The following is a 20,449-nucleotide window of genomic DNA, read 5'->3' as shown; positions in this document are numbered from 1 at the left end:
ACCCATATAGTTACCCATATAGCTACTTATCAACACATGCAACAGTTTACAGAACAACAGACATAATGATGCACAAATTAAGACAGTTTAGTCACTAACTCATGCCCTCAGTGAGACACATTTAATCACTCACTCATACAGTCAGTCATGCACCTACTAAATCCTTCATCCAGACACTTATACATCCACTCATTCTTCAATATGTAAGACATATTTTAACTTTACAGAAACATACAGTCACTGGATAATGTCATCAGTGATGTCACTGACCATGTCATGAATGATGTAATATGTGACATCATCAGCAGTGGATTGCGGGTGCGCGATATATAGTTAGCGCATCTAACTATATATGGAATTTCAATGGTTTTATGCGAGTAAAATAAGGTTTTGTAAATGCTAATTCCTAACTATATATGGTCTATAACCTATGGTTTTTTCACTGAATTTTCAAGGTTTTGTAAATGCAAATTCCCAACTATATATGGTCTATAACCTATGGTTTTTTCTGTGAATTTCATTGGTTTTTTAAAAGCTAACATCTGTAGCTGTAAAATGTATTCTTCTTTAAATCTTAAAATATTTTTTAGATGTTTATTAATAATTTTTTTTTTAATATTTTTTTTCTTCGCTTCTAGTTCGCGAACCGGGAAGCTTTCCGTTAGCTCATCCTGAGGCCGCGACCTAGTCCGCGAACCGGTCAACGTTACGTTAGCGGAACTGTGACGCGTCGCAGAAGCGCGACGTATCACGTTGTCGCGTAATGCGTCTAATGACGCGCTGCGTTAGCGCTCCCGGAAGTGGTCCGGACCGCTAACCGGAAGCGATCCGAGACGCGGCGCAGGCCGCGTAACGTAAGCGGAACAGGTCATGTGACTTGTTTATCAAACTTTTCATTGGTTCATTTCACTTTTGGTTTCCAAATGATGTATGACTAGGTCATGTGACCTAAAAATAACACTTTTCATTGGTTCAGAACTTTTGCTTTTCCCAAATCATGTAAACCCCTCCTTCTTTCCTCACTCTGACTTTCATCTTGGTGAGAGAAAGACCATTTACCTGGAGTTCAACAATGGCTTCCATACTTGCTGCAGCTGGTGCACCCCCACCACCACCTCCACCTCCTCATAAGAAGAGAGGACCACCAAGTCAATTTACCTCCAACAGAGAAGAGGAAGAGGAGGAAGAAGAAGAAGAGGATACAGATCAACAACAATTTATCCCGGAGTTGCCCCGTGTTTCTAAGAGAAAAACCAGTTTCATCTGGCAGTTTTTTTCCATCCCTCCAGGGGAGAAGAAGGTGAACGCGAAATATGCCACCTGCCTCATCTGTGATTACAGATTGTCTAGAGGCACAGAGAAAAAATATAGTATGGGCAACTATACTATGCATCGACATATGACCAGGTGGCATCCCTTAAACTACAGCCGGGCTGAGTTAAGGGACCTACAAGACAATCCCCCGACAACTCCTGTGGCCAGATCTACCTCAACAATGTCTTTGACAGGAAGAGAGGCACAGGAAACTGTGCCAAACATTCAACCCAATTTTAAACATATGAGGTTTACTTGTATATATTGTGGTGCTATGTTGTCGTATGGGAACATGAGCGTCAACTTGATTAATATGGTGTTCGAAAACCATAAGTGCCCTAATGCACCCAAGCAGTAATTTTTTTTTTGCTCCTGTTGAGCCGTTTTCAATGCCTGTTTTTATGTTGTTTCCCCTCCATAAAAAACACAAAAAAAACATAAAACTGTTCTAAAAATACAAAAAAATCAAAAAATGTTCAGAAAAAAAAAAAAATATATAAAACAACAAAAACAAAAAAAAAAAGTTCTTTTCAGAACTACCTCCCCTTTCAAATAAAATTGCTAGAATGTTTATCACTCTGGCAAGCTCTATTTCTTTTGGTTCGCTTCAAGTTCGCTGACCGGTTCGCAAACTGGAAGCGAACTAAAAAAATATTTTTTTTAAAAAAAGAAGTTAGTATAAGGGAAGTAAACAGAGAATAATGTAAAAAGAAAGACAGCTATAGAGAGTAAATGAGAGATAGTGTCAGTGACATCATCAGCAGTGCATTGCGGGTAAAAAGAGTAGAAAACATGTACCTTATAATTCTTGTTACCTTTTTAAAATATTTTTTCATACTTTCAATCTGTAAAACAGAGAACAAACATTTCCAAAAATATTAAAACATGCATTTAAAAATTAGAAAAGACAAGGGAAAAGGTTCAAGAACAAACAGTTTTTCAACAACTTGGACATTTACAGAAGTCTCTGCTTCTCTACGTCCCCTACACAATCCTAAATATATATATTTTAAAGAAACTGTATCTTGATGTTGATGAACTGAGGCCTATTTTGGAACATGGTGCTTTTTTTGCACTGCTAATGTCTCACAATAGTGATGCAATTGCAGCGCAAAAAAGATGTAAAGCCATCATAAAATTGTGTCTAACATTTTAAATGATTGTGTCAGGATGCAAATAAGATGTGTGCTTTCAGCAGCTTTCTTTGAGGTGAGGCCTATTCATTTTTTTTTTAAAAAAAACAGTACCCAGAAGTACAGCACTGTAAGCATTAAAATTGACACTTACAGAAGACTCAGTTTCTCCATATCTACTTCACATTTCTAAATGTATATCATAAGTACAAAAAGCAAAACATTAATTATACATGTTAAATGGTTTATTTTTGCTGTTCTCAGAATGTATCAAATTTCACTTAAATCAGTGACTTGAAGGTATTCATCATGTAACAGCGGGGAAAAAAAAACACAATCAAAATGATTGTGTTTAAAAAACCCATTCAACATAAGAAATCTGAATTCAAAACTCCTTAAAATTAACTTACTTTCAATGACGTCGAAGGATGTCCTATGAACAGCGTCCACTGTGTTGTGCTATAAATATTGTCAGCCCGCCACTTTCTGAAAGAAAACCTCCAACGATTCGAAAAATATGCTACATACAAGAAAAGACTTCTCACATTCTACCACATGTTTCCACTTGGCCAAATCATGTTGCAGCTATTCACAAGTCTTGTAATTCTTCCAATCAAATCCCGTCATTATCTATATTCGCAACTTTCAAAAAGAAAACATTTAAGATAACTTTCACAATCCAGGACTACTAATATCTTACCCTTCTTTGTCACTCATGTTCTCCTTTTCCTATGACACTGATACTGCTTACTATGAAGCAGACTTACTTGCATCAGGTTTATATAGTCGGATTTTACAAAATAACATTATAATTAAAAGTTTTGGACCAATAGTCTAGACAGCATTGCAGACTTACATTCCCTCAACTTGATGAACCTTTTCCAATTCTTCACAGGAAATCTCGAGATTCTTTCTTTAAAATTTTGGTTTTAAAAACACCAGGTAAGAATTTTTAAGGTCAAACGGCAATTTTTTTTTTAAACTTACAACGGAATCATTGCAGAATGACCAGCCGTTTCGAGACTTTAAATAAGCTGTATAATGTCCTGAAGTTGTTGAAGGACCATCGTGATAGATAATTGCTACAGTTACAAAAGTCCTTCCTGATATTGAAAGCTGAGAAGCCACAAATTTTTTTATTAAAGTTGACAATTTTGATCCATCAGGCCTACATCGTTGCATCATTAAAATGACATACTGTCCATATCTACGTATAAGTAATGTTGACATCATTTCAGATTTACATTGGCTACACTCCATGTTGTGATCCGCTGCATTTACTAGCTTATTAAAGGAGACTGATTTACTGTCTGGCAAAGTTAAATATATAAATCTTTCTGAGTCTACACTAGTAGTACTTGATACCCTACAATTCTCGCAGTCATGCTGCCATTGATAAGAAAGCCCAAACAGTTGATCTACATCTACACCCTCATCTTGCAATATATCAAGCATATACATTAAAAACTCCTGACAATCTTGCTGATTATTTTCAGAGAAGTCTGTTTGACCTGAACATTCATCTAACAGATAACGAACTTCAGACACACTTTCTACTTTTGTTCGATCAGTGCTACATTTCTCGAAAACAGAATTCAACAAACAGCATAAAATTTGTTCAGAATTCAACAGAATCTGTTCTTTTAAACTCTCTAGTGAAAAGAGAACATTAACCACTACATTTGCATAGCAGTTGACACCAGAACTGTTTTCAAATTGAAAACCGACAACATCTTCAACAGAATCCACTTTCTTTCTGCTAACAATTTTCGGTTCATTGACTTTTAGTCTTTTTGCAACAACCTCCCTACTATTACTGCTATTTCTACGTTTGCGGCCTACCACACGTTTCTCAAACAAAGGATATTGAGGCAAATGTGGCGCATACTCTCTTCTTAACCTATTGTATTCCTTAACACAATCTAGATCCGCACAAATGTTTGTGACATCACAGTCAATTAAGTACAATCCCGATAAAGTTCTAACTCGTGACAATGCCACATATGCCATACCCTCCTTGAACACAGAACTGCCAATATTCACCAATGCACAGTCTACACTTAAACCTTGCGATTTATGGATTGTCACCGCATATGCCAAGCAAACAGGAAACTGTTTACGGCGAACATATAAGTCTTTAACAAGCAAAAACCTAGCAGAACAACGACCAATTTGCTGTACTTCCTCAATGCCATCAAATTTAATTCTTAAAAATTCTATTCCATCTCTATTTCTGTATTTCTCAAAATCAACAACATTACCCATTGATCCATTTACCAGACCTCTTTCTACATGTAAATTCCTTCTCAAAATAATTCGGCAATTTAAACACACATTCAAAGTCTTTTCAAAACCCGCTGTTTTCGATATAGTCTTCTCTAATGAATCCAATTTTGATTTCAAATTGTCTGACAAAATAATTGTTGATCCCATATGCTCTAATTTGTCGATAGCTTCAAGTTTCACAATCTCTTGCTTTTCTAAATTCAACATTTTGTTGTTGAAGATGGCACATTCTGCAAGAGTTGGCATGAGACATATCCCGGATTTCTTCTCAGTAATTTTCTGAAAAATATTCTCAGGCACAATCTCTTGTTCGGGATATAAATTTGACAGTAATCGTGCATTCAAAGCTTCTTTCCCATGCTCGGTCACTTTTCCAATTCTAATATCTTGTAGAATATTCTTGTAATCTTCATCCTTCGCCTGACGCATATTTTCATGCAGTTCAGCATAATTGAAGTTTAACCATATATTGACGTTGCCAATGCTCCCTAGGCACTTCCTGGTATCTTCATGCGTGAGTATTTTGAACACAGGTTGACCTTTTACTGGTGTCAGCTGCAGAAGATCTCCGAAAACAATGATGTGTTTGCCACCAAATAACACATCATATTCAGTTTTAAGTACTTCTTGCATTCTCAAATGCACAAAGGCAAGCATGACATTGGAAACCATGCTTACTTCGTCAATGATAAGTAGTTTCATTTTCCTCAAGACTCTTGAAACTTCACAGCAAGCATCTCCAGATAACTTGTTGTATTGTAATTTGTTGTCATGCTCCACCGGCAGCATCAGTAGACGATGCAAAGTAATACCTTTAATGTTATGTGCTGCCAGTCCAGTAGGAGCGGTGACAACACAAGACAGCGATGACTCAGTCCTTTCCTGCAAATAACAAGAGATTGCTTTAATGAGGAAACTTTTTCCAGTTCCCGCTTCTCCACTCACGTACAGTCGGACAGGCTTCAACGATGTACATGAGCACTTGTTCTTCTCATGACTTAATCCGTGCTCAATTTCCTTGGTAACTTCATCATATATTTTCCTCTGCTCAACGTTGAGTTGTTTTTCCAAGTCTTCTAAGTTAACTGAATCCTCCTGAGCATGTGCCATGGCTCTTTCTACTTCATTCATAGCAGTGGCAGCTTCATTTTCGATAATAGGTCCTCCAAGTGGATCTTGACTCAATGAAACAGAACTCTGACTGTCCTGAGAACTGTCTCTGGCAATCTCGGCTGCAATCGTTGCTTCCTGCTCAATTTCCAAAGTTAGCATTTCTTGATATTTAGAAAAAGCAGGACATTCTATGGACTCCTTGGCTGCATTGAAAGAGTCTTCGTAACAGAGGAAATCTCCAAGCAGTTTCTCTTCTGCACGCCAAGGCTTGAAAAGTTGCAAAAGTGCTAAATAAAAAAACTCCTTTTTTTCTGGAGATTCACCACTCAATTTTCGATGGTTTACTAATTGGCATTTTCTTTGCTTGACCAGGCATCCCTCACTTCCAATTACAGCAAACACTCCTTTCTCAATATCTTCTTTGATGTTCCTCTTGAATATATAATTTTGGAGAACCTCATATAGACAAACATTCTCAAGGTGACTGCTTCGATTTGGATAATATGTATCCAACATGTTGGTCTTCAAAATGTCGGTACTGTTTGGTTCCTTTTCTGCCAAATACTCAATTTCCCGGACAGGTTTTAGAACTCGATTTCGCGTTGCAGCAAGACCAAGACTCGCCCAAACGAGACTCCTGGATTTGGCATAGAGACTTGCTGAAGACAATCGATCAGAACATTCGTAAGCTCCGATTTCTCGATGCGACAACATCTTCAGACTGAAACTGTACAACTTCTTGCTGAGGCTCTTTTCATGGGATATGTCCTCCCACATATCCTTCAGTTCGGTCTTTTCTTTTTTGGTGATGTAAGATGTCACATACCGAGCCACAGCCATACAGTTGTCAGGCACAAACTGTATATCCATGTTAGCATTCCACATGGACAAAATCACTGGGTTGTAGTCATTGATGTACTTGGACTCTTCGTTCCTTTTCAAATTGTATGTATTCTTGGGTGATTTCCTCGTCACATTATGTCGCAGCGAAGACATCAAACTGTTCACTCTTCCTTTAGAAATCACCGGTCGTGGAAAGTTGAAACGACATTTGGTGTAGAACTTGTCCTTGTTTCTGAATTTACGACGACAGTACTTTCCACAACGATGGCTTTGGAAACGTAGAACTTGTTCTCTTAGACTTTTCTTCTCCGTTGCGTTTGGAACAGCACACGTAGAATACTGTTCGATGAAATTCATCACTAAGTCATCCGGATCTGTTCCAAATTTAGGTGCATCCTTGATCCACAACAACATATGTATATGAGGGGCACCTCTTGCTTGGTACTCCTTTCTCCAGAAGAAATCCAACACCTCTCCAAGAGGTGGATTCTTTTTATTTGTGATGAAAGACATCATAGCTTCAAATCTATGATTGAAGTACCTGCATACATTCACTGGATCCAAAGAACACAGTTCTCCAGGTGTCTTGAATTCAATGTTTTCAATATTTCCATTTGCCTCTCGTAGAAATTCAAGTAAGTCTTCCCAGCCATACTCGGCACAGCTCAGAGTGAGGAACCATGTTGGAGTTCCTAAGTTCCTCAGCATACATTTTAAATCACCATGACGACGGTACCAGTACTCATTAGTACCACGCTGACACGCCATGAGATTAATTAAGTGAGAATCCAAAATACTGTCTTGGACATTGACTTTATGCATAAAGTCACTTGCCGAGATGTTTCGCATCTGTATACCACTTTTTAAGATGTGGTTCACTGCATATGACAGTCCAGACAGATCGCTTTCAAACAGGAGATGAAACAAATAGGGAATGCATTGCCGAAACCTAGGATCTTCTGCATACAATCGTAAAGTCCGGTATTCAGACGCAGGAATTTGATGAGGTCGCTCATCATATCTTCCTCCTTGACCTGTGGGAAATAGCTGTGGGAAACACCGAGCTTCCAAACTTTCCTCCCAAACACTAATGGGACTCCCTTTGGCTTGTTTCATTTGAAACAACTCAATAGCATTCCCCATGACTTCCTTGGAATGCAAAGGATGAACACTATAATGTTCATATATTTCTTCACTTTTAGAGGCCTCTACTTTCTCAATTTGGCCAGCACACAAATCGCTATCCTCTTCATCACTTACTTCCTCTTCTGCAACATATACATTCATATAGTACTTATTATTTTTCTTCAAATACACTGTTGCCTTTTTGACTTTCCTAACATCCACTAAATCTTGCCATATTTTCTTATTCTTTGTCGGAACCCCATTAACCAAGATAACCAGAGGTTCCTCTTCCACTTTTTCTATTCCAATTGTGTTAATGTTTTTGTTCAAATCTAGAGGCAAATAAACAACTCTTCCCTTTAATCCTCTCTGTAAATCTGCTGGAGGCAACTTCCCTGTCTTTGGCTCCATTCTTACAATAGCCTGAAAGGGATGGATACTTTGAATCAAAATAGATTCATAAGTATTTAAATCCTTCAATTCAGAAGGAATCTCAACCAATTCCAGATTATTATGAACTGCCCTAGCAGGCATCTGGTTTTGGTTTAATTTATTACAACAATAAGTACACACACGTTGATCCGATCCCAAATCAAAATAATTTTCTACCATCAAGTATGTGGCAAAATCCTTCCATTCACTATTATTTTCCCTTTCACTTTTTGCATATAAATCCACTACCTTAGTCTGATTCTTATAATAAGTGTGTCGACAACATACACAAGTGAAATTAGGCCTCTCACTTGATTTCATCTGAAACGTGGCAATTTCCTTCTCAAAATTATCTGTACTGGAAACCTGTACATTATCTTCCACATTACCCTCTACTTCAGGGTCAATTTGAACATTCTCATCTTTACTACCAAAGTAACAAAACTCAATTTCTTCACAAATATTCTTCACATCTATTTCAGAACCATGCAAAAGAGCAGCACATAATTGTTTAAGCATAATTGCTGGACTCTTAGCATAATACAACATTCTCACTAATTTTCTCACTTTATTATGATGCACTGCTAGCATCCTGAAATGATGAAAAACACTCTGGCATACTCTCCTGGAAAGACAAGCCAGTGAATGACCACGCAAACCTGTCATTTGTCTCACTCTGCAAGGATCTAAATCTTGCAACAACTTCATTTTCTGCTTCAAACTTTTCTTATTAAATGTTCGTATAAAATCACAAAGCAAATTGATGGAAACCTGTCGCACACTGCAAATAGAACTACACTTCCAAATGTACACAGGACCCTTAGGACGTCTTCCTAAAACCTCATCACTTAGCGCCTCTTCTGTCTCTGTTGTCACAAGTTGTTCTTTTTCAACTGGACAACCATCCTTCACTTCATAAGCTCGACCACTGATGTCAACTGCATGCACCAAATCATTATCCTGAAAATAAGTCTCCTCATTAAAAAATGCCTCAGAACTTGAACTATGCATCCATTCTCCGGAAAAAACTTCACAAAAGTTAGTACGATTTACTACTCTCTTCCATCTACTTTTTGTTTTGAAATCAGAAATTACCTTGCTTAGTTTCCTAATTCTATTGATTACCAAAATAAACAACTTTCGCTTAATTTCAAAAGCATGATCAATAATTTTCTCTACATTTTTCTTCTTCTTATAAAATGCCGCTTTCTGTTGGCCTTTCTTTTTAATATTTTTCAATAAATTAACTAATATCCTATTACGGAACATTCGATTTCGAATGTCCCTAAACTGTTGTTTCCTTCTACTATCATGCACAGAGTTATCTCTTCCTCTACCAGTAACATTTGTGATGGGTCTCTCCTTTCCATTTAAATTACTTTTCTTTTTGTGAACTGAAACATTTTTTTGAGCAAAACTTTTTTTACTACAAATATTTCTTAAGAATGATTTCGTGCTCTTACCCGGACCTTTCTTGCTGTTTTGACAAGTATTTGGGGAAGAGGACTGCTGCAATAAAACATCATCCTGCTGTCTTTGACGTTTTCTCGCCTTTCTCATTCTGTTTTTTGTAGGCATTTTCCAAACTATGAAAGAATCTGCAGTTGAATCTGTGGAAAAATATAATATAAAATGTTATTAATCACTATTACCAAACAGTAAATAAATAACAGTCATCTAAAACTTAATGCCCTACTAATTATTTAACATAGCAAATGTTTTCCACCAGCACTGCATCACAAAAATGACACTCAATGGTACAAAACAGGCATACAACACTCATAAATCACTCCCTAATATTTTAAATCATTAATTCAGGATGACGATAAGATGTAGCCTATCGAAAGATTTGTTTAGGCCCAGATCTTTAGACTGGGGTGAATGTGTGTCATTGATCCACATTCAGTCCATCACCTGTTTTGTTTATTTGAGGTGAGGCCAACACATGGTTGCAGATAACATTTTCACTGAAAAAAACCAAGGTAAAAAAACATGTGAAGGCCTACCAATGAAGTGAATCATTAAATGAAAACCAATACATTTCTGGAAATATGCACTACTAGTGCTTCATAAGATGTTTTGGGTCATATTTATAAGGCATTTGAGTGTCTAGTATGCTATTTTACGTTCTTCATGGTGCAAATTTATTGTAAATACGCTCCCACCTGCGGTTGGCAAATTTAGATTTTGATTATGGAAGTTAGATAGGCATGTTAATAATTTCCCAAAAATGGTGTATAACCCCAAACAACCTTTGAAGCAAATGCTCTTAGCCATGTTATCCACCTCCCATTGGATAACATGGCTAAGAAGTGCTTGCAAATGTGAAAAAAAACGGCCGCAATGCATGAATATCGCTGAAAAGTCAACGATATTCATGCATTATCCAGCAAATGCTCTTAGCCATGTTATCCACCTCCCATTGGATAACATGGCTAAGAACTGCTCGCAAATGCGAAAAAAACGGCCGCAATGCATGAATATCGCAGAAAAGTCAGCGATATTCATGCATTTTCCAGCAAATGCTCTTAGCCATGTTATCCACTTCCTATTAAATAACATGGCTAAGAACTGCTCAGGGCCCCATGAGGAACGCTTTCCATTTAAAAAGGGAAAAATAACATCAAAGCCACTAAAATGCCTTCTAAATATGACCCCAAACAACCTATGAAGCTCTAACAGTACATATCCTGAAATTTAATTGATTTCAAAATTCGTTTTTAAACACAGCATATAAATCAATTGTATACCTGCATTCATGAAGAAATGACTAAAAATGTCCTTGAGACACATGAAAGTGTTTTCTGGAATGCCCTAACCCAATTTTTGGGACACTATTAACATGGCTAGGTAACTCCCATAATCAAAATCTAAATTTGCCAAGCGCAAGTGGGAGCGTATTTACAAGACACTTGCCCCAAGAGGAATGCTTTCCATTTAAAAAGGTAAACATAACATCAAAGACACTAAAATGCCTTCTAAATATGACCCCAAACAACCTATGAAGCTCTAAAAGTACATATCAAGAAATGTAATTGTTTATCACAAATGCGATTAAAAACAGCCGCAATGCATGAATATCGCTGAAAAGTCAACGATATTCATGCATTATCCAGCAAATGCTCTTAGCCATGTTATCCACCTCCCATTGGATAACATGGCTAAGAACTGCTCGCAAATGCGAAAAAAAAAGGCCGCAATGCATGAATATCGCAGAAAAGTCAGCGATATTCATGCATTTTCCAGCAAATGCTCTTAGCCATGTTATCCACTTCCTATTAAATAACATGGCTAAGAACTGCTCAGGGCCCCATGAGGAACGCTTTCCATTTAAAAAGGGAAAAATAACATCAAAGACACTAAAATGCCTTCTAAATATGACCCCAAACAACCTATGAAGCTCTAACAGTACATATCCGGAAATTTAATTGATTTCAAAATTCGTTTTTAAACACAGCATATAAATCAATTGTATACCTGCATTCATGAAGAAATGACTAAAAATGTCCTTGAGACACATGAAAGTGTTTTCTGGAATGCCCTAGCACCATTTTTGGGACACTATTAACATGGCTAGGTAACTCCCATAATCAAAATCTAAATTTGCCAAGCACAAGTGGGAGCGTATTTACAAGACACTTGCCCCATGAGGAACACTTTACATTTTAAAAGGAAAACATAACATCTTAGACACTCAAATACCTTATAAATATGGCTCAAAACAACCTATGAAGCTCTAGCAGTACATATCCAGAAATGTAGTTGATTTCTTAAATCGTTTTTAAAAACAACATATCTGTTTCAACTTACATAACAGACCATGGAATGGGCTCCATGTACCACAATAACTTGTGTTACTGCATGCCAGAATGTTACACCAAATATGCAATTACAATTTCTCTATGAAACTAATTCTATTAGTATATCACTAGAGACAAAACCACATTTTAAAAACACAGCTTTCTTCATAATTTTCTCCTTAAATCATACTATTCTCTATCTAAATTAAATAAATCTTTTCTCACCTTAGCAAATATTTTTTGAGTTTTGAAAACAGTCTCAGAAATACACCAAATTGTCTTCAGCAGAAGAAAAAGGATGCACTCCAAAGGCTGCAGCTATTGAAAGCACAGAAATACAGATATTCATTTCACATATCTCTCATATTAGCCAATCATACCTCTTCCCTCACTTTTTTCAAATCAAAACACTTCCCCCCTCTGCCCTCTCTGCCTTGTTTCCATAGCAACCACCTCCTGGAAGACCTCTCATGTTTGCAAATTCACACAACAATGTTTCAATTGAACTCTGAACTCTCAGTGCACCTGCGTATCCAGAGCAATCTTTCATTAAATGTTTCTTCCTTGACCATTCAAATTACATGTTTCAAAGAACACATCCATGCACCCTAACTTTCTGTTTTCAGAAATGGAAATGCACCAATCACTGCTAATGAATCATTAGCATTCTAAATCCACAGTTTTTTTTCTTTAGAAACTCCTACTGTTTCAACTGCCCTTTCATTACCACACTTCATCTGACTGCAGAACAACCTTCTCCCACCATGTTTAAGGTCTGGATTGTTGGACATAGTTACATCCACTGGGCTCAAAGGTATGCTGAGAGCAGAAATTTACCTAACCTCAATTTACAAGATGTGGAAATTAAGTGGTTGGGCCAAAGAGGATTAAAATGTCACCAATTGATACCATTGGTGAAAACCTTTATGCATTTGCCAAAACCTGACCTGTTAATTGTGCACTGTGGAGGTAATGATTTGGGCACTTTGACAGGGGTAGGTCTAGAAATGCTTTTAAAGGACACCTTTGAGCAATTAATGGCACTTTTTCCTCAAACTGCCTTGGTATATTCCAATATATGCCAAAGACAGAAATGGAAGTGGTCCAACCAATTTTGTCCACAAATTGAGAAAGCGAGGAAGCATGTAAACAAATCTGTTTCAGCTTTCATGAGAGACCATGGAATGGGCTCTCTGTACAACAATAACTTGCGTTACTACATGCAAGATATCTACAGAGGAGATGGAGTTCACTTCTCAGATGAGGGCAACAGAATTTTTATTCTGAATTTAAGACTGTGCATTGGTACCTACTTATAAGTACCTAAATGTACCATAAACCCAAAAGCTCTTCTCAGAGCTACCCTTCATCTGATCACTCACAATTATTATTTTTTTCTAACTTTTTTCACTAATTTTCCACAAAATTCGCTCCCCGGAGCGCTACCCGGTTCGCTAACCGAAAGCTAACCTCGCGGATTTTTTAAAAAAATGTTTTTTTTCCGCACATATAAGCCTCCTCTGCCACGCTCAGAAAACCTAGGGGGTCAAGATAAGTCTACCATGACCCCTTCTACCCATTCTAAACATTATTTGCCCTCCATCTTGTATCTTAATGCGACCGAAACACAAAATGGTGGACTCCCGTGACGCTTAAGGTTCGCTAACCGGGCCGCTTTCCGGAAAGCGGTCCTAAAAAAAGGTGGGAAAGTAATTTACAGAAAAACGACTAGAGACACTCTCACCAAATATAGATTAGCTCATACTACATAACAATCCCTTCCATTCTCACAAATTTCATTGAAATTTCATTTAGCCATTTAGCCTGTAGACTTCTCCAAGTACCGTGAGGTAAATTACTTCACAAAACACATCTGAATTGTTGGAATTGACAACCAATGAAAATGTTACTTTCATTTTCTACTTTTATTACCTGACATTTGATTGGTTATATACCTGTATATATATAAAGGGAGAGAAGGAAACACAGCCATTTTGACTACTACTTCTTGTTGTACCTCCTATTTCAATAGCTTCAAAAAACTTCAACTTCTTTGTGAAGGTAAGTTAAAATTTAATATATTGTGCACTATAACTTAATATAGTAGACTTTTTCTGCTAGATATACACTATCCCTCTGTAGTAGTAATGTATTTAGATAGACTTCTCTGTTATAGTTATGAATGGAGTAAGGCTTGTCTTGGTTAAATCACATACACTTTTTTATAGTCCTATTTCCACTCTCATACTATACACTGCCAAAAGATAAATTCACTGATAAAAACTGCCTATCTAAAATTAATCCCAACAGTGCCCTATCTCTACTAATATATATTTTTTTAATCCAAATTTCAGGCAAAATGGAAGGCGAGCAGCAAGTTTCTTTTGAGATGGACCTGCAAGAGAGCAGCCAGGAATTAATTGAACAAATTGACATGGAATTTATGGATGAAAGCTTGGATAATGAACTGCTGCAATGTGTCCAAGCAGTAGATGTCCTCCTTGCAAATGAGGACATTTTACAACCTCACAGATTGCAAACAATATTTCAAGAAAATAATGACATTTCAGACACTGAAATGTTAGAAAGTTTAATAAATTATGAAAAAGAATCAAAATAAAAAAAACACTTTAAAAAAAAGAAAACAAAAAAAAACAAGAAAAACAACAAACAATTACCATACAGTATTAGAAAAGTCTTTCATTCTTTTATCCATAAAGTTCGCTGCCCAGAACGCTTTCCGGTTCGCGAACTTGGCGCTTACCACGCAAAAAAAAATTTTTTTTTTTTTTTGGACCCTCCTAGGCCCTTTTAAAACCTCCACATAAAAAATAGGGGGACAACGAGGATCTACTATACCCCCTTATGGTAATTTCCCCCTTTGTTTTGGCCTCCTCTTGTCTCTCGATCCTACCGAGAGACAAGATGGCGGCCGCTCCGGACTGTTTAGAATGTTGACAGACACCGGAGGGCCAATCAGCTTCGCATCGCAAAGTTCCGATACGCGAAAGGTTCGCTAACCGGATCGCTGCCCGGAGCGCTGTTACAGATATATATCTTGATTTAAACGTTAATTTCTCAAAATCCACTGAAGCACATATATTGAGACCTAGCAAAGGCACATCGGGCTAACAGTCCCTACAATTTTGCCAATTTTCGTGAAAATCCATTCAGCCGTTCGGGCTAAAAGTGAGTCCAACCGCCCTATGGAAATTAACATGGGAAAAAGGCGTTTTGGGACCCCCCTTTTTTCTCGGTCCCCCCTCCACAAAACCCCCCCAAATTTTCAAGGGCTGCTCAGAAACAAAATGTGCCATTTTCCTGAAATTTTCAGCCAATTCCGTCCACAAACGCCAAAGTTATTAGGCATAGAATTTTCAGAAATCCCATAGGGAAAAAATCCTAACTATATATACCTACTGGCTACCGCCAGTAGGTAATATATATATATATATATATATATATATATATATATATATATATATATATATATATATATATATATATATATATATATATATATATATATATATATATATATATATATATATATATATATATATATATATATATCCAAACACAAGAGTTACCTCCTTTAGAAAAGCCCACATGCAGGTAGGTACAATCTTCGTTTTTATTTGCAGTTTAGCAGCACAATGATAAGGGAACAATGTCCAATTCAAATGACAGCCTGACGCGTTTCATGCTCAGAGAGCATTTCCTCAGAGGCTTCTAAAAAACACTGCGTGAAGCACACAAATTTCAAACTTGAACACCTGCCATGTGGGCGTTGGCTCTCCTTGAGCCTGCTGGTGCTCGTAGTCCTGATTAAATAGCTCCAGTGAGCTGCTTCATGACAGTGAAAATTGTTCAAAGAAGTAAAAACTCCAAGTGGGTTTGGAAATTATTCCTTAGTCTCTGTGCTTTACTTTCCATCTGCAAACACGAACCATCTGCCACTGTTTGGTTCGGTGACTACAGTTTAACCCACTTCCAGGTGGTGGGGGGGCTTTTCCTCGACCGAGGCCGGCCGAAATTTATCCAAACACAAGAGTTACCTCCTTTAGAAAAGCCCACATGCAGGTAGGTACAATCTTCATTTTTATTTGCAGTTTAGCAGCACAATGATAAGGGAACAAGGTCCAATTCAAATGACAGCCTGACTCATTTCATGCTCAGAGAGCATTTCCTCAGAGGCTTGTAAAAAACACTGCATGAAGCACACGAATTTCAAACTTGAACACCTGCCATGTGGGCGTTGGCTCTCCCTGAGCCTGCTGGTGCTCGTAGTCCTGATTAAATAGCTCCAGTGAGCTGCTTCATGACAGTGAAAATTGTTCAAAGAAGTAAAAACTCCAAGTGGGTTTGGAAATTATTCCTTAGTCCCTGTGCTTTACTTTCCATCTGCAAGCATGAACCATCTGCCACTGTTTGGTTCCGTGACTACAGTTTAACCCACTTCCAGGTGGTGGGGGGCTTTTCCTCGACCGAGGCCGGCCGAAATTTATCCAAACACAAGAGTTACCTCCTTTAGAAAAGCCCACATGCAGGTAGGTACAATCTTCATTTTTATTTGCCGTTTAGCAGCACAATGATAAGGGAACAAGGTCCAATTCAAATGACAGCCTGACTCGTTTCATGCTCAGAGAGCATTTCCTCAGAGGCTTGTAAAAAACACTGCGTGAAGCTCTTCAGAGAGCATAAAACGCGTCAGGCTGTCATTTGAATTGGACCTTGTTTCCTTATCATTGTGCTGCTAAACTGCAAATAAAAACGAAGATTGTACCTACCTGCATGTGGGCTTTTCTAAAGGAGGTAACTCTTGTGTTTGGATAAATTTCGGCCGGCCTCGGTCGAGGAAAAGCCCCCCCACCACCTGGAAGAGGGTTAAACTGTAATCACGGAACCATACAGTGGCAGATGGTTCGTGTTTGCAGATGGAAAGTAAAGCACAGAGACTAAGGAATAATTTCCAAACCCACTTGGAGTATTTACTTCTTTGAACAATTTTCACTGCCATGAAGCAGCTCACTGGAGCTATTTAATCAGGACTACGAGCACCAGCAGGCTCAGGGAGAGCCAACGCCCACATGGCAGGTGTTCAAGTTTGAAATACGTGTGCTTCACGCAGTGTTTTTTACAAGCCTCTGAGGAAATGCTCTCTGAGCATGAAACGCGTCAGGCTGTCATTTGAATTGGACCTTGTTCCCTTATCATTGTGCTGCTAAACTGCAAATAAAAACGAAGATTGTACCTACCTGCATGTGGGCTTTTCTAAAGGAGGTAACTCTTGTGTTTGGATAAATTTCGGCCGGCCTCGGTCGAGGAAAAGCCCCCCCACCACCTGGAAGTGGGTTAAACTGTAGTCACGGAACCAAACAGTGGCAGATGGTTCATGTTTGCAGATGGAAAGTAAAGCACAGAGACTAAGGAATAATTTCCAAACCCACTTGGAGTTTTTACTTCTTTGAACAATTTTCACTGTCATGAAGCAGCTCACTGGAGCTATTTAATCAGGACTACGAGCACCAGCAGGCTCAGGGAGAGCCAACGCCCACATGGCAGGTGTTCAAGTTCGAAATTTGTGTGCTTCACGCAGTGTTTTTTACAAGCCTCTGAGGAAATGCTCTCTGAGCATGAAACGCGTCAGTCTGTCATTTGAATTGGACCTTATTCCCTTATCATTGTGCTGCTAAACTGCAAATAAAAACAAAGATTGTACCTACCTGCATGTGGGCTTTTCTAAAGGAGGTAACTCTTGTGTTTGGATACATTTCGGCCGGCCTCGGTCGAGGAAAAGCCCCTCCACCACCTGGAAGTGGGTTAAACTGTAGTCACGGAACCAAACAGTGGCAGATGGTTCGTGTTTGCAGATGGAAAGTAAAGCACAGAGACTAAGGAATAATTTCCAAACCCACTTGGAGTTTTTACTTCTTTGAACAATTTTCACTGTCATGAAGCAGCTCACTGGAGCTATTTAATCAGGACTACGAGCACCAGCAGGCTCAGGGAGAGCCAACGCCCACATGGCAGGTGTTCAAGTTTGAAATTCGTGTGCTTCACACAGTGTTTTTTACAAGCCTCTGAGGAAATGCTCTCTGAGCATGAAACGCGTCAGGCTGTCATTTGAATTGGACCTTGTTCCCTTATCATTGTGCTGCTAAACTGCAAATAAAAATGAAGATTGTACCTACCTGCATGTGGGCATTTCTAAGGGAGGTAACTCTTGTGTTTGGATAAATTTCGTCTGGCCTCGGTCGAGGAAAAGCCCCCCCACCACCTGGAAGTGGGTTAAGCTGTAGTCACGGAACCAAACAGTGGCAGATGGTTCGTGTTTGCAGATGGAAAGTAAAGCACAGAGACTAAGGAATAATTTCCAAACCCACTTGGAGTTTTTACTTCTTTGAACAATTTTCACTGTCATGAAGCAGCTCACTGGAGCTATTTAATCAGGAATACGAGCACCAGCAGGCTCAGGGAAAGCCAACGCCCTCATGGCAGGTGTTCAAGTTTGAAATTCATGTGCTACACGCAGTGTTTTTTACAAGCCTCTGAGGAAATGCTCTCTGAGCATGTAACGCGTCTGGCTGTCATTTGAATTGGACCTTGTTCCCTTATCATTGTGCTGCTAAACTGCAAATAAAAACGAAGATTGTACCTACCTGCATGTGGGGTTTTCTAAAGGAGGTAACTCTTGTGTTTGGATAAATTTCGGCCGGCCTCGGTCAAGGAAAAGCCCCACCACCAGCTGGAAGTGGGTTAAACTGTAGTCACGGAACCAAACAGTGGCAGATGGTTCGTGTTTGCAGATGGAAAGTAAAGCACAGAGACTAAGGAATCATTTCCAAACCCACTTACAGTTTTTACTTCTTTGAACAATTTTCACTGTCATGAAGCAGCTCACTGGAGCTTTTTAATCAGGACTACGAGCACCAGCAGGCTCAGGGAGAGCCAACGCCCACATGGCAGGAGTTCAAGTTTGACATTTTTGTGCTTCACCAAGTTTTTTTTACAAGCCTCTGAGGAAATGCTCTCTGAGCATGAAACGCATCAGGCTGTCATTTGAATTGGACCTTGTTCCCTTATCATTGTGCTGCTAAACTGCAAATAAAAATGAAGATTGTACCTATCTGCATGTGGGCTTTTCTAAAGGAGGTAACTCTTGTGTTTGGATAAATTTCGGCCGGCCTCGGTCGAGGAAAAGCCCCCCCACCACCTGGAAGTGGGTTAAACTGTAGTCACGGAACCAAACAGTGGCAGATGGTTCGTGTTTGCAGATGGAAAGTAAAGCACAGAGACTAAGGAATAATTTCCAAACCCACTTGGAGTTTTTACTTCTTTGAACAATTTTCACTGTCATGAAGCAGCTCACTGGAGGTATTTAATCAGGACTACGAGCACCAGCAGGCTCAGGGAGAGCCAACGCCCACATGGCAGGTGTTCAAGTTTGAAATTCGTGTGCTTCACGCAGTGTTTTTTACAAGCCTCTGAAGAAATGCTCTCTGAGCATGAAACGCGTCAGGCTGTCATTTGAATTGGACCTTGTTCCCTTATCATTGTGCTGCTAAACTGCAAATAAAAACGAAGATTGTACCTACCTGCATGTGGGCTTTTCTAAAGGAGGTAACTCTTGTGTTTGGATAAATTTCGGCCGGCCTCGGTCGAGGAAAAGCCCCCCCACCACCTGGAAGTGGGTTAAACTGTAGTCACGGAACCAAACAGTGGCAGATGGTTCGTGTTTGAAGATGGAAAGTAAAGCACAGAGACTAAGGAATAATTTCCAAACCCACTTGGATTTTGTACTTATTTGAACAATTTTCACTGTCATGAAGCAGCTCACTGGAGCTATTTAATCAGGACTACGAGCACCAGCAGGCTCGGGGAGAGCCAACGCCCACATGGCAGGTGTTCAAGTTTGAAATTCGTGTGCTTCACGCAGTGTTTTTTACAAGCCTCTGAGGAAATGCTCTCTGAGCATGAAACGCGTCAGGCTGTCATTTGAATTGGACCTTGTTCCCTTATCATTGTGCTGCTAAACTGCAAATGAAAACAAAGATTGTACCTACCTGCATGTGGGCTTTTCTAAAGGAGGTAACTCTTGTGTTTGGATACATTTCAGCCGGCCTCGGTCGAGGAAAAGCCCCCCCACCACCTGGAAGTGGGTTAAACTGTAGTCACGGAACCAAACAGTGGCAGATGGTTCCTGTTTGCAGATGGAAAGTAAAGCACAGAGACTAAGGAATAATTTCCAAACCCACTTGGATTTTTTACTTCTTTGAACAATTTTCACTGTCATGAAGCAGCTCACTGGAGCTATTTAATCAGGACTACGAGAACCAGCAGGCTCAGGGAGAGCCAACGCCCACATGGCAGGTGTTCAAGTTTGAAATTCGTGTGCTTCAC

Source organism: Lissotriton vulgaris, chromosome 8, assembly GCF_964263255.1.
Source record: "Lissotriton vulgaris chromosome 8, aLisVul1.2, whole genome shotgun sequence".
Classification (NCBI taxonomy): domain Eukaryota; kingdom Metazoa; phylum Chordata; class Amphibia; order Caudata; family Salamandridae; genus Lissotriton; species Lissotriton vulgaris.
The sequence above is the reverse complement of the archived record's forward strand: the minus strand, read 5'-3'. Positions refer to the sequence as shown.